Below are 16,585 nucleotides of genomic sequence, written 5' to 3'. Positions count from 1 at the left end.
GGAAGTTTTGGAGTTTGTTAGCAGTAGCGACTGCGGGTTTCATACGAGGTTTACTCTCACTCATTTTTATGTGAGAGCGCTCCTGAGTTACTTCTGTTTGAAAAATTCGAATTATTTGAGAATGAAATATATCCGTCCAAACATTTTGTGGTAGCTCCTCTCACAAATAGTACATATGCCATAAAAGGACAAATTTTTTGAATACTATATTCAGATCAACCATTTTGAATATTCTTATGGAGTAGGGCCTCAATAAAATATGTTTTTGAAATGTTGGTAGAAAAAGGATTTTTATAAAAGTGCTTTTTTTAAACCATGTTTAGCAATTCCCGATTTTTTAGCACAGACATATTTTCGATTAAAAAGGTGTTTTTATACCCTCAGCCATAAGACTACAGATTCAGCATAATCGAAATAAGTTCGTCTGACTGGCTTGTTGATGCTAACAATAGCCCACGAAGAGAGTATTCGATTCGATTTATTCGAAATAAGTTCGTCTGACTGGCTTGTTGATGCTAACAATAGCCCACGAAGAGAGTATTCGATTTCGTCCAAACATGGAACATCGTAATATTATTATTATACAAAGATCGAGTTCGGAGATGGGCAATATTGGCTCACGCGTCACAACCCACACAAAAGATCAAATTTTCGCAGAAAATAACAAGAAAGGATCATCCAATTTGTGTGCAAATCCAAAAATTGTTATCAGTGCTAGGTCAGGTGGGACAATGGACATTATCGGATGTCCGTCAAGATAAATTTAAATTTAATTAGCAAAGACACAAACCAAGGTGATTTTTTCTCCGGTTCACAAAGGGTTAATAAAGAGAGAGAGAAAGAGAGAGAGGGAGTAGTAAACCAGAGAAAATTAAAGGTAAACTAAATTATATTAGTTTTCATCAAATTTCATAATTTTCCCTACAAATTTCAAATTTAAAATAAAATCGCTAAATAAAAACCTAATTAAAATTTACGTTGAAAAACTTTGAAACCCTTAACTCTACATTTAAACCGAGAATAAAATATTTAAAAATGAAGCGGTGTTGTGGCTGGGCACAAATGAAAGATCTCGAGGAGTACTTTCCGAATCTGTGGACCTTATAGTCAAAAAGAATTTCAGACTTAGGAATTTTTTGCATTTTCTGAAGAATTATCGCTCAATTTTATGGAAATTGCAGATAGAAGCATCCACAGAACGAAACTAAAAATGAAGCGGTGTCGAGGCTGGACACAAATGAAAGGTATCGAGGAGTACTTTCCGAATCTGTGGACCTTATAGTCAAAAAGAATTTCAGACTTAGGAGTTTTTTGCATTTTCTGAAGAATTATCGCTCAATTTTATGGAAATTGCAGATAAAAGCGTCCACAGAACAGAAGCTAAAAATGAAGCGGTGTCGAGGCTGGGCACAAATGAAAGGTCTCGAGGAGTACTTTCCGAATCTGTGGACCTTATAGTCAAAAAGAATTTCAGACTTAGGAATTTATTGCATTTTCTGAAGAATTATCGCTCAATTTTATGAAAATTGCAGATAGAAGCATCCACAGAACAGAAACTAAAAATGAAGCGGTGTCGATGCTGGGCACAAATGAAAGGTCTCGAGGAGTACTTTCCGAATCTGTGGACCTTATAGTCAAAAATAATTTCAGACTTAGGAATTTTTTGCATTTTCTTAAGAATTATCGCTCAATTTTATGGAAATTGCAGATAAAAGCGTCCACAGAACAGAAACTAAAAATGAAGCGGTGTCGAGGCTGGGCACAAATGAAAGGTCTCGAGGAGTACTTCCCGAATATGTGGACCTTATAGTCAAAAAGAATTTCAGACTTAGGAATTTTTTGCATTTTCTGAGGAATTATCGCAAAATTTTAGGGAAATGGCAGATGAAAGGGTTCACAGAACAGAAACTAAAAATGAAGCGGTGTCGAGGCTGGGCACAAATGAAAGGTCTCGAGGAGTACTTTCCGAATCTGTGGACCTTATAGTCAAAAAGAATTTCAGACTTAGGAATTTATTGCATTTTCTGAAGAATTATCGCTCAATTTTATGAAAATTGCAGATAGAAGCATCCACAGAACAGAAACTAAAAATGAAGCGGTGTCGATGCTGGGCACAAATGAAAGGTCTCGAGGAGTACTTTCCGAATCTGTGGACCTTATAGTCAAAAAGAATTTCAGACTTAGGAATTTTTTGCATTTTCTTAAGAATTATCGCTCAATTTTATGGAAATTGCAGATAAAAGCGTCCACAGAACAGGAACTAAAAATGAAGCGGTGTCGAGGCTGGGCGCAAATGAAAGGTCTCGAGGACTACTTTCCGAATCTGTGGACCTTATAGCCGAAATTTCCCTAAAATTAAGCGATAATTCTTCAGAAAATGCAAAAAATTCCTAAGTCTGAAATTCTTTTCGACTATAAGGTCCACAGATTCGGAAAGTACTCCTCGAGACCTTTCATTTGCGCCCAGCCTCGACACCGCTTCATTTTTAGTTTCTGTTCTGTGGATGCTTTTATCTGCAATTTCCCTAAAATTAAGCGATAATTCTTCAGAAAATGCAAAAAATTCTTAAGTCTGAAATTCTTTTCGACTATAAGGCCCACAGATTCGGAAAGTACTCCTCGAGACCTTTCATTTGCGCCCAGCCTCGACACCGCTTCGTTTTTAGTTTCTGTTATGTGGATGCTTTTATCTGCAATTTCCACAAAATTGAGCGATAATTCTTCAGAAAATTCAAAAAATTCCTAAGTCTGAAATTCTTTTCGACTATAAGGTCCACAGATTCGGAAAGTACTCCTCGAGACCTTTCATTTGCGCTCAGCCTCGACACCGCTCCATTTTTAGTTTCTGTTCTGCGGACGCTTTTATCTGCAATTTCCCTAAAATTGAGCGATAATTCTTCAGAAAATGCAAAAAATTCCTAAGTCTGAAATTCTTTTTGACTATAAGGTCCACAGATTCGGAAAGTACTCCTCGAGACCTTTCATTTGTGCCCAGCCTCGACACCGCTTCATTTTTAGTTTCCATTCTGTGGACGCTTTTATCTGCAATTTCCCTGAAATTGAGCGATAATTCTTCAGAAAATGCAAAAAATTCCTAAGTCTGAAATTCTTTTCGGCTATAAGGTCCACAGATTCGGAAAGTACTCCTCGAGACCTTTCATTTGTGCCCAGCCTCGACACCGCTTCATGTTTAGTTTCTGTTCTGTGGACCCTTTTATCTGCAATTTCCCTAAATTTGAGCGATAATTCTTCAGAAAATGCAAAAAATTCCTAAGTCTGAAATTCTTTTTGACTATAAGGCCCACAGATTCGGAAAGTAGTCCTCGAGACCTTTCATTTGCGCCCAGCCTCGACACCGCTTCATTTTTAGTTTCTGTTCTGTGGATGCTTTTATCTGCAATTTCCCTAAAATTAAGCGATAATTCTTCAGAAAATGCAAAAAATTCCTAAGTCTGAAATTCTTTTCGACTATAAGGCCCACAGATTCGGAAAGTAGTCCTCGAGACCTTTCATTTGCGCCCAGCCTCGACACCGCTTCATTTTTAGTTTCTGTTCTGTGGATGCTTTTATCTGCAATTTCCACAAAATTGAGCGATAATTCTTCAGAAAATGCAAAAAATTCCTAAGTCTGAAATTCTTTTCGACTATAAGGTCCACAGATTCGGAAAGTACTCCTCGAGACCTTTCATTTGCGCCCAGCCTCGACACCGCTTCATTTTTAAATATTTTATTCTCGGTTTAAATGTAGAGTTAAGGGTTTCAAAGTTTTTCAACGTAAATTTTAATTAGGTTTTTATTTAGCGATTTTATTTTAAATTTGAAATTTGTAGGGAAAATTATGAAATTTGATGAAAACTAATATAATTTAGTATACCTTTAATTTTCTCTGGTTTACTACTCCCTCTCTCTATCTCTCCCTCTCTCTCTCTTTCGCTCTCTCTCTCTCTCTCTCTCTATTAACCCTTTGTGAACCGGAGAAAAAATCACCTTGGTTTGTGTCTTTGCTAATTAAATTTAAATTTATCTTGACGGACATTAGGAATGTTTGTAAAGCAGTGAATTGATATCGAATCGAACCCAGCAAAGCAAAATGACAAAGTTCGGACAGAAGTAGGAAAAACTTGAGAATATTTGGCTGGAATTCTCACCGAAATTCTACTAATAACCATCCTACATCCTTATTCTAGGACATAAGTACTTACTAAACTGCCATAGAAATTATGAGTCAATAAATAAATAGCTGGGATTCGAATTAGCTACCTCAGGTTTTGTAGTCGGAAGTGTTGACTCTGTGTCGCCGTTACTTATTACTTGGAATGATAAAAGTATGCTATTTTGTCTTGCATTTTTATACCCTTCACCATAGTATGGATGGTATATTAAGTTTGTCATTCCGTTTGTAACACCTCGAAATATACATTTGATCAGCATAAAGTTCTATGTCGATAATTATCTCTGTCTGTTCGTCTGTGAAAATCACTCTAGCTTCCGAACGAAATGAAGTAGGTTGAAAAAATTTTACACAAATGCATATTATGTCTGCAGGACTTTTGGTATTGAAAATGGGTGGGCCAGGTAGGTCAACGTTTTGGTATAGCCCTCATATAACGGTACCTCCCGATATTCGGTATTTTGATTATTTTAGAGTCATTATTCACCGGAATTGTTTCAAATTTGGTATTTCAAGTTCGTAATGGATACTACAGCCTAAGACAGAAAATTTTCCACGTCTTCGTATAGCCCCCATATAAATGGCCACAAATTTTGTGCGGGACCGGTCATTGTTGCCACAAATGATTTGATTTGAAATAATTTCCTCCAAATTTGGTACATCATAAAATTATTACCAAACATGGATCGAGATCTACTCCTTTTGGTACCTCCCCCCACAAAAAGTAAAAAAAGAAATAATTTACCTTAAAGAAACGAGCATTCAATCCTAATATTTGGGTCAGGTGTGAAAATATACTTCTTCCCCACAAAGATATAAATATATATAAATTGTGATACCTGCGGCAAAACGGTCAAACTTTTAAGTAGCCCATATCAGTGAAAAGAACATCGGATTCTTTTGCAAAGCGTAGAGCCAGGTCACGTGTGAAAATGGACTGCAGGGTGAAGTAAGAAAAAAACTACAACAAAGTCAAACGCCATAATTTTTACATTTTTTTAAATTTTATTGAATCAAAGCAAAAAATGTCGGAAATAGCATCAAATTTTAGAAAAAGTTTAGATTTATTCGAATTGGTTACCTTTGGCACGAATTATGGCCTTCAAACGGCCAATGAAACCGTCACACACTGCCTGAATGTTGATCTGCGGTATTTTGGCCAATTCCCAGCGAAGCGCTTAAATTCTGGTGGCCAACCGACCTCTTTGGCAAGTAATCACGATCATTTTGTTTGTTTACAAACTGCTGGACAAGGAATGTTTTCTCATCGGAGAAAACCAAATTCGGCAGTTCACCACTTTCGGCCAAGCGAAGTAACTCTTTAGCTCTTTTGTGTCTATTTTCTTTCTGTTGCGGTCTAAGTTCTTGCACTTTCTGGAATTTCAATGGCTTTACCGCGAGCTAATTTTTCGATATTTGCCGAATTGAATATTACCATATTTGTTCAGCTCACGAGCCATTTTTCGGCCACTGCGACGCGGGTTTCGATCAAGTCGCTTCTTTACTTTTCGAACCATTTCTGCTGATGTTGTTGTTTTATTCCGTGCACTTCCTTGACGTCGGGCTACGCTACCAGCATTACGGTAACGAGCGATGGTACGAAACACAAACGATTTATTCACATTTAAATGCTGGAGTGCTCTAACGATAGCCACTTATGGTTTTCCAGCCAAATATAAAGAAATCACCCTATCACGCTTGAATTCCATCACGAATAACTTTTTTTCTGGAAAATTCTCACCAAAATGCTTTTGTGCGCTTGTAAACAATATAATGAGCTGTCACTGGAATAATTTTAACAGCTGTCGGACGAGTGGCTTAGAAATGACAGCAGTCTGAAGTTGGTTGCAGTTTTTCCATCTCACCCTGCATATCGGCCCATACCTTCCCCACAAATGGTTAACATTTTGAATAATCATATCCCTTATGAGAAATAAATGTGAAATAAGAGTTCCATTGTCTCTAAATTTCCCTCATCCCAATTTTTCTATCAACACAAAATGTGGTATAAAGAGCGAATAGAACAGACCACTCCTTCTGATACATTCGCCATAACGGATGAAATTTTTCAACAACCATGACACCCATAGAAGTCGAGAAGAAAATCCGATTCTTTTCAAAAGTGTGTAGATGGAATACATCGGTGCACTACTTCTGGTACCTTCGCCACAAAGGGTCAAAATATATTCAGGTTTTCTTGTAATTTTTGAAAAAAATGCATTTTGTTGCACAATGTAATAAAATGACCTTGTGAGGGTCTTCGATGAACATCATAAAGTCCGTGGGGAGATATTTCAAGACATGTCTGTCAGAAATCTGAAGGAATTCGTGAAACTATAAGTAGACTAAAGGCCTCATTGAGACAAAAAGCTTTTAACACGACTTCCATAGACGAAATACCTTCAAAAGGTCTTTTATAGGCCAAATATCTTCCAAAGGTCTTCTCGTAAGCTCTATTATTAATAGAAGACCTTCTGACAGAAATCTGATAGAATTCAAAACACGTTTTTAAAACTAATGACCTTATTGAGATACAAAGCGTTTAAAGCGGCTTAGCCTAGACGGAAGTCCTTCAGAAGGTCTATATGCAGACCGTTTGAAGATTTTCTATGCGCAGAATATCGTCCTCGGTTAGTCGAAGATTCTCCAAAATATAGATATAATATATAATATAATACCCTAATAAAGATAGAATACCCTATGGAAATCTTCTACGTTAAAGTTACTTCCGATGGCCTCTTTTGAATGACAAGATATAGACAGAAGGCCTTCAAAGGGTCTTCGATAGTTCTCTGACAGACAGAACACTTTCTATTGGTCTTCTATACAAAAGACATTCTAAAGGTCTTCTATAAACAAAGAACTTTCTGAATAGTTTCTTTGGAGAGAAGATCTACTAAAGATCTATAAATAGAGGAACTTCTGATTTTTTCTACCTTGTAGAGGTATATTATGGTTAGAAGACTTTGTGAAGATTTTGTGAAGACAGAAGACCTTTTAAATGTCTTTTTTGTGACTGAAAATCTCCTGACGGTATCTTATAAAATATCTTCTAAATATGTTTTATATACAGGAGACCTTCTGAAGGTCTTCTTTAACTGGAAGATTTTTTCTGGAGGTATTCTATAAACAGAAAACCTACTATATGTACTCCTTCAATAGAAGACCATCTAAAGGCAATATAAGGCCATCTGAACATCTTCTACAAATGGAAGATATTTTTGAGGTCCTCTACAGATGATCAGCGTCAAAGTTTTTACTCGGTATAAATTTAGGATCTCTTTGTATTTCTCTTTGATTTCGTTTCACTCAGCATAAATATTTTAATTAATGGTGTTGTTCTTCTCTCAATTGTTTTTTTTTTCCTGAGTTCACACTTTGAGATAAACTTTTTTTTAATTTTTTTCTTTTTGTAATGGAGAAAGCCACAACTTTTTTCCAAACAACTCGAAACCCAAAATTACGAAAAAAATGTATACAAATTGTCAATCACCATTTGAATGATTGAAAACGAAACAAGAAAATCTTGGCAGATTTACAAGAATTTGTTTGTTTAAAAAAAAAAAAGAAAACTGTCTGCCGCCTTTGGTGAAATGCCACAATGCATTCACACGCACACACACCATGCGTGTCTGTCTGTGTGCCTTTGTATTAGCTTGGCGTACGTTAAGCAGAAAGTATCTTTCATTAACATTTTTTCGAAATTCCGTTCAATGCTAGACGAAGGTAATATCGATTGGATTTAGTTGTGTTGTGTAAAATTCAAGTTCTGTGTTGAATGTTTGTAAAGCAGTGATTTGAAATCGACGAACCCAGCAAACCAAATCGAGAGAGTTGGGGGTTGAACTCGGAGAAATTTGAAAAGATTTGTGTGGAATTTTCACCGAAATTTTTATGGAGTGTTTGACCCATTCGAAGTGAATACCGACTACCCTGGCAAAAAGCTCATTAGTAATAATTTACAAATAACCATCCTACATCGTTATTCTAGAACATAAGTACTTACTAAACTGCCATAGGAAATAAGAGTCAATAAATAAATAACTGGAATTCGAACTAGTTACCTCAGGTTTTGTGGTCGGAAGTGTTAACTCTGTGCCGCCGTTACTTATTACTTCGAATGATAAAATTATTAAGTTATTTTGCCTTGCATTTCTATACCCTCCACCATAGTATGGAGGGTATATTAAGTTTGTCATTCCGTTTGTAACACCTCGAAATATACATTTTAGACCCCTCAAAGTATATATTTTCTGGATCAGCATAGATTCTATGTCAATTCTATGTCCGTCCGTCTTTGAAAATCACTGTAGCTTCCGAACGAAATGAAGTAGGTTGATAAAATTTTACTCAAATGTATATTATGTCTGCAGGACTTTTAGTATTGAAAATGGGCCATGTAGGTCCACGTTTTGATATAGCCCCCATATAACGGTACCTCCCGATATTCGGTTTTTTGATTATTTTAGAGTCATTATTCACCGGAATTGTTTCAAATTTGGTATTTGAAGTTCGTAATGGATACTATAGCCTAACAAAGAATATTGTCCGATGCCTCCCGATATTCGGTATTTTGATTATTATAGCGACATTATTCACCGGAATAGTTTCAAATTTGGCATTTGAAGTTCATAATGGATACGACAGCCTATGACAGAGAATTGCCTGTGTAGATCCACGTTTTCGTATAGCCCTCATACAACGGTACCTCCCGATATTCGGTATTTTGATGATTTTAGCGACATTATTCAGCGGAATTGTCTCAAATTTGGTATTTGAAGTTCGTAATGCATACTACAGCCTAAAACAGGAAATTGTCTGTGCAGGCTCACGTCTTCGTATAGCCCCCATATAATAGCACCTCCCTATATTCGGTATTACGATGATATTAGAGTAATTATTGACCGGAATTGTTTCAAATTTGGTATTTGAAGTTCGTAATGGATACTACAGCCTTGGACAGAAAATTGTCTGTGCAGCTCCAAATTTAAGTATAGCCCACACAAAAAGTTAGCTCTCGATATTCGGTATTTTGATGATTTTAGCGACATTATTCAGCGGAATTGTTTCAAATTTGGTATTTGAAGTTCGTAATGGATACCTAAGCCTATTACAGAAAATTGTCTATGCAGGTTCACGCCTTCGTATAGCCCTCATATAACGGTACCTCCCGATATTCGGTATTTTGATGATTTTAACTACATTGTTCCGATTTTTTCTTCAAAATTTTTCCGATTTTTTCCCAAGTTTCGAATTTGAACATTGTAATGTCTTATGACAAATATTCAGATCCACGTCGTCGTATAGACCCTAATATAATGTCTAAATTCGGTAATATTAAGATTTTAACAGAATTTTAACGGATTTTATTCTTTTGAAAATTGCAAAATTCTTTCCAAATGGTAAAGGGTATTAATAGTTTGGCCCGACCGAACGTACAGCTTATTTACTTGTTTTTTTGGAATAACTTATTTTTTTACCTTACTTTTTTGTCATTATTTTTGAGATAATGGTAACGCAGAGGGTACAAGGTTGTCATTATTGCCGCTAAAAGTGGCACTGACGCCTAAAAAAATTTACCAGGTAACACTTCGGAAAAAAATTCGGACTGTGCGGGTCGTCCGACATATCTCTGTGGTCCCTAGATACACATTCCGGTCCAACCTTTAGGTGTTGCATCTAAAAAAATTCTTCTTTGAGATTTTTTGGTTCCAGTCTTGGATAACTTTGCAGAATTTTTTGCTCAAGAGTTGTCATAGTTTTTCCAAAACGTCCATTCCACTATGGGTAAAAAGCATGATTTTTTTGGCATAAAGTCATTTTTTTTTGGTTTCATATTTTGAAATTTAACTGATTTCCTAAATGTAGATACCCATATTAGAAAAAAAAATGTTTAATATCAATACGGGTGGCAACCCTTTTTTGCTGGCGAGCTTTTAAAGTCAGCTGTTTGAAAGTCACTTTGTTTTGGTACAACTGGCGGTAAAGATCAGCTAAGTTCAAGTGCTTCTGATTTGACAAAATTGAAAAAAAAAAAATAAAATGTGTAATTATGGAAAACGTTAGTGCAGGTATGTAAAATTAAGACGAGGTGCCCTTTTTGTCATAATTGTCTGTTGTTGTAATACTGTGAAATGTTTCGTTTATGTATAGCTTTATATAAAATCTATAAATTGTAGTTGTGTTCCGTGGAGTGTAACTTGTGAATGGCAAAGCATTGCAAAAAGGTATAAATGCCAAGTTATTAACAAAAGTGTGTTAAATAATGAGTAACTAACCTTTTTTGTTCTATTTTGTGCCAACACGTGTTTTGCAGATAAACACGTGTTTGCCCATGCAGCGCTTATTGAAATTTGGAGCAGCAACAAACGCTCAGAGGATGCACTAGTAAAATATGTGGTACAGAATATCAATAATATCACTTTAAATGAAGACCAAATGCGTTTGATATCAAAACAAGTTAAAAATTTTGTTAATTATATAAAAAAGCATTTGCCAAAGTGCAACCGTAAATTAGAGCGATTTAAAACTAAACATTCAAAGTGGCTTAGCAGAAGTATAATTATAGTAATGGATGAGCAGTATGTTTCCCCAAACAAAATAGGTCGCCCAAAATTAAATTATGAAGATGCTGGACGTGGAATGATGAGAAGTATACCCTCTTTTTATTTTAAACATAGCTAATGAATTTTGTTTTGTTCCCAGAATCAAAATAAATGTCCAACATACAAACCCAATCTACTTACGTAATATGAATTAATAATGATATAATTTGTATGTACTTTATATTGTATTAATATTTTATGCTTTTGAAACAAGGTAGGTCATCTTGGAAGAATAAAAAATGTATAAAAACCAAATTTCACTTCAATAGCTTCATAAACAAAAAAGTTGGGTCAAATCGGCCAGATCGGCTATATAGCAGCTATATGAAATAGTGCCCCAAATCATATGAAAATTGGTAGGTCATCTTGGAAGCATAAAAAATGCATACAAACCAAATTTCAATTCAATAGCTTTGAAATTAGAGTTTATGCCAAAATAAACGTAAAAAAACCCATAGTGCATTCCTCGGCTTCACCTCGCTAAGAGGATTTCTGAAATATTAAATCTAGTCAACCTTATTCTTCTCTTTTATCCTTGGGTTCTTTTTGTCTTCTACTTAAAAGTGTATCTCAGTTTTCATAGCCATAATCGGTTTAAAAAGTTTTGAAAGTGTTTTAAATATCACTTGGTTTTTTTGTTTATTTTTTTTTTATTTTCTTTTATTTTTGTTATTTTTGTGTTTTTTATTTTTATTTTTTTTGTTTTTTAAGCTTTTCTAAGACTATTTTCTCCCCCTTTTTCAGAAGGACATTCAATATTGGCAAGAGCTCGACGAATACTGGGGGTGATTGAAAAGCAAAACGGTGATTGAAAATAGGTACAGTATTAGCTTGATAAACGCAACAACTACAGTTGTAAAATGTGCTACAACTTTTTATATATAAAAAATATTCTGTTTATTAAAGTCGTTAAGAAGGCTTATCTTCCAAAAATGAAGAACTTTCGACTGTCTTATATCAGCAGCCTTAAAAGGTCGCCAAACCATAGAACTCATCATAAAATTTTATTACCAGTAATTACTCACAAAACCACATCCTAATGTCAAACTTCCACTAAGAGCCAAAATAATCAGTTGTTCACCTTAAAAAATCTACGGTTGAACTTCCGCTAACATCGCCAAACATAATTTTTTTGTATTGTTATTGCATTTGCCTCATTACATGGAATGAAGAAAGTAAGTTATTTAACCTTGCAATTTTGTTCAGGAATAATTCAGTTTAGTTTTTTTGGTAATGCATATAGTATGTAGTAGTCATTACCGGTAATGCGGACAGAGACACATATGACTACCAAAGTTTTGCTGTGAACAATTTTAGAAAACCCTCCACTCTTAGATGAGATTTTTAAACTATTTATACTCTAGAGGATTTAGGGCAATGACTTTTTGTTATAGACGACCTTGACAAAGTCTTATGAACACCGAACCCCTTGTGAGGATCTGGAACTTTAGAGCAAGGTCATTCTATCTCTGGAAGACCTCTAGAAGAATTTATGTCTTTAAAAGTTCCTTAGAAAGATGTTCTCCGTAATAAGTCTCTTTGTATTTTAATTTTAAAAGGTCTTCTCACCATAAAAACCTTTAAAAGACTTAGTTTTCTTTTTGCGTGTTGTTTGATAGCTCCAACGTATGACTAAACGAAATCTGAGAAAAGAGCATAGTTCCGAATTTCGTCATATTTAGATTAGACATCCGAAAAACATATATAAGTGATTCTTTCTTGCAGCCATAGATATTTCCAGACCTTCGAACAACTTCCCTAAATTTGAACAAAGAGTGGAACTCACTCGAATTCAAGCTAGAGCACTCCTGAGGCACAAGAAAAATGAGCAAACTCAATTTTTTGATGTCGCTCGAATAGGAGCAAGCATGTGTTCCTCGTTTTGGAGTGGAAGCAAAATATGTTCGAAATCGAGCAGATTTTACGCTCTTCGAGCACTCTTATAGTTTTTGTCATATCGTCGTTGTATTTTTATGTATGTGTATTTCTTCTGAACTCTCTCCCCTATTCTCCTTCTCTTCCCTTTCTTTTTCCTCTCATTTTCAGGCTTAGACCAAACTCTGGCCCTATTTTAAGCCATTCTGCTGCCACTCTTATTTTTCAAAAATGAGTGACTCGGTAGCGTTTTCACACAAAAGAACGAAGAATAGACTCCGTGAAAAACTCCCTCTCTCACAAAACAAAAGAGTGAAGAGTAGACTCCCTTTATTCGAGCAATCAAACTCGCGATCAAGTTTTACTCCCGAGTGGAAATTAGCAAATCTATGCTATTCTTTTAAACATCGCCTCGGCGTTAAGAGGAGAAGCCAAGTGTGCACATAACGACCGGAATATACCAAGTCGGCAAATATTTCTCGAGTTGGAAAATTAATATTTTGAGAAAAATTAAAAAAAAGAAGAGAGAGAGAGAGGGGCTGATGATATTTCTCTTTCCGAATTATTGAACATAATTTGAAGAATTTTTTTTGGTACCGGGACCAAAAGGGTTTTTTAAGAAAACATGGTCGTTTACACATTTCCGAATTCCTTCAGATTTCTGTCAGAAAATTCTGAATATAATCCTATATCCTCCTACGGACCTTTATGATTTTGGGAATGCTTTGAGACACCATAAATATGTAATTTCACCGCTTTTTTGTCTATAAAAAAGATCTTTAGGAGGTCCATAGGTATTTCATCCATAGAAGCGAATATATTTTATCTATGGAAGATCTTTAGGAGGTCCTACATTTACAGAAACCCTATAAAAGATCTCTGGGAGGTCCATAGGTATTTTATCCATTGAAGCGAATATATTTTATCTACGGAAGGTCTTTAGAAGGTCCTACGTTTACAGAAATCCTTTCGAGAGATTTTAGTCATTTTATCGTCATTCTGTCTATAAAAGATCTGTGGGAGGTCCATAGGTATTTTATCCATTGAAGAGAATATATTTTATCTATGGAAGATCTTTGCTAGGTCCTACAATTACAGAAACTCTTTCGAGGGATTTTAATGGCAACTATCTATATTAGGCCCCTAGGCGGTCTTTTATCTACAAAAGACTCCTGAGACAAGATTAAGACGAACTTCTCTTGACAGAAGATTAGAAAAAGATTTTTTCAAAAGACTTTTAAAAAGGAGGACCTACCTCTCTACAGGAGATCTAAAAAAGACCCTTTCCCCATATGAAACTGGTAAAAGGCTATCTATCTATGGCAGACCTTGATATGTTCTATCTATAAGTGACTTAGCATTTTTTTTATTTCGCCATAGAGGGTTTTTGCAGGTGTTCCTCTGTGAAAAAACCGTTAGCGGCTTTTCTCTCTATAGGTCTTGAGATGGTCCTCCAGAAATAGAAAGGTAATTAGGGCGTATTCTAATTTGAAGACCGTATGAAAGTCTTATATCTATAGAGGACGGTTTTCTCCAGAATGTAATTTCCATAGTAGATCTACGGAATACCTTAGAAGTACTTTTATTCTTAGAAGATATTCAATAGATATTCCTTCCATGGAGGGCCTTCAGCAGGTGTTTCCTCTGCCGAAAATTATTAGAGGGTCTTCTGCCTATAGAAGGTCTTCCAGAAATAGAAAGACCTTTTGAATGTTTGCTAGTTATAAAAGACCGCAAGAAAGTCGTATACCTATAGAGTCGTATACCATAAAGTAGCTCGGGAATATTATATCTATAGAGGACTTCTCCAGAATGAAATATCAATAGTAGACCTACGGAATACCTTAGAAGTACTTCTATTCTCAAAAGACATTCAATAGATATTCCTTCCATGAAGGGGCTTTAGCAGGTGTTTCTTCTGTCGAAAATTATTAGAGGGTCTTTTGTCTATAGAAGGTCTTGAGATGGTCTTCCAGAAATAGAAACACCTTTTGAATGTTTGCTAGTTATAAAATACCGTAAGAAAGTCGTATACCTATAGAGTCGTATACCATAAAGTAGTTCGGGAATATTATATCTATAGTAGACCTACGGAAGGTCTTCCCTCACAGAAGGTCTTCTATCCACAGAATATCCTTAGAAGTTCATCTACTCTTAGAAGACCTTTAATATATTTTTAATTAATTAAAGACTTGCATAATGACCTGTTTCTAGCTTAAATAGGTCTCCTCTGTACTAAACTCCTATACGGGATCTTCTCTGTTCCTTTTGAAGGTTGTCTCTTTAATCAAGAGCGTTTAAAAGTCTTTTACCCATTGAAGAACTTTAGAAGTTCTGCTTTCTTCATATGGCCTTTAGGAAGCATTCCTTTCATAGAGGACGATATAGAGTGTGTTGTATGAAATATACCGTTAAAATATGTCCTATCTATAGACGACCTTAACGGAACAGACTTTTTACAGAAATTTTGAAAAGGGTTCGTAAATGCCTATGTAGGTTTTCTGTCTTCAGGGGACCTATAAAATGTCTGTAAAATGTTGTTTATGTGTAGAAAATTGTTGAAAGGCCTCGTTTGAAATCCTTTAGAGGCATTTTTGGTAAACTGAGAATATACTGTAATTGTTTAGCTCCTTCCAAGTAAAAAATGACACTTTATGACCACAAACACTTGCCAAAAAAAAAAAAAAATAATAATATTTTTACCATTAAGGCAAAGCACTTCAACTTTTTTCATTTTCCAAAAAAGAAGACATAAAAGGTTGACTTTTTCCCTTTAAGTGCTTACATGGGGGACAGTGAGGCTGAATTTCATAGCAAAGAGGACAAAAGAAAAGGAAATCATTCTTTACCCTAAGAAGTAACAAAATTGTCTTGTTATTTTCTTTTGACTTTTTAAACATAACATAACAAGTTCACCGTTGCCATTTTAAGTAAATGAGTCAGTCAATGGGGGGAGGGTTGGGGACCGGGTGTACTTATCTTTTACATACCTTAAGGATTAAATGTTTTTAGCTTCTGTTACGTTTGTTGTTAACCTGGCGTGGGTGGGTGTTTTTAACCTGATGTTTGGGTGGGTGTGTGATAATGGTGGGGACTTGTGAGAATAGCACTTGGCCAATCCCTAAGGGAGACGTTGTCGCCATTTCATTAGCATAGAAAATGAGCTTCCCTTTAATTTGGACAATAAATTGTCGTTAAAAACAAAGATAATTTTCATTAATTTTTTAATAGAATGATAACATGCTAATATGGGGGTGGGATACGGCTGTCAAGAAAGTTAAATGATATTTTTGCAGTAGTTTTTATACCCTTAGCTATGTGGCTAGAGAGGGTATAGAGGGTGAGATGAAAAAAACTGCAACCAACTTCAGACTGCTATCATTTCTAAGCCTCTTGTCCGACAGCTGTAAAAATTATTCCAGTGACAGCTCATTATATTGTTTGCACGTGTACAGAAGCATTTTGGTGAGAATTTTCCAGAAAATAAGTTATTCGTAATGGAATTCAAGCGTGATGGTGTGATTTCTTTATATTTGGCTGGACAACCATTTAAATGTGAATAAATCTTTTGTGTCTCATACCAACGATCTTACAGCAACAGCAACATAAGCAGAAATGGTTCGACGAAAAGTAAAGAAGCGACTTGATCGAAACCCGCTTTGCAGTGGCCCAAAAATGGCTTGTGAGCTGAACATATCACAATATTCCATTCGGCAAATATTGAAAATGAGCTCGGGGTAAAGCCATTGAAATTCCAAAAAGTGCAAGAACTTACACCGCAACAGGAAAAAAATAGACTCAAAAGAGCTAAAGAGTTGCTTCGCTTGGCCGAAAGTGGTGAACTACCTAATTTGGTTTTCTCCGATGATAAAACATTCGTTGTCCAGCAGTTTGTAAACAAACAAAATTATCGTTTTTACTTGCCAAAGAGGTC

At 35.5% G+C, this 16,585-nt stretch overlaps 1 protein-coding gene across 4 annotated transcripts in view; it reads left to right on the top strand.

The window, feature by feature from the left end:
• Window positions 1–16,585, top strand: part of LOC101891988 (cytoplasmic protein NCK1) — a 68,356-nt gene that overhangs the window by 21,066 nt on the left and 30,705 nt on the right. For 2 of the 4 annotated variants that reach the window (XM_059123974.1, XM_059123972.1), the window contains exon 2: window positions 11,521–11,594. The exons of 1 other annotated variant lie outside the window; for it this stretch is intronic. The gene's annotated coding sequence lies outside the window, so the exon portion shown is untranslated. The remainder of the gene's footprint in view (window positions 1–11,520; window positions 11,595–16,585) is intronic. One more of the 4 variants, XM_059123973.1, reaches the window with a different exon arrangement.

Source organism: Musca domestica, unplaced genomic scaffold (assembly GCF_030504385.1).
Source record: "Musca domestica strain aabys unplaced genomic scaffold, Musca_domestica.polishedcontigs.V.1.1 26, whole genome shotgun sequence".
NCBI lineage: Eukaryota > Metazoa > Arthropoda > Insecta > Diptera > Muscidae > Musca > Musca domestica.
This window is presented reverse-complemented; position numbering and strand designations above follow the sequence as displayed.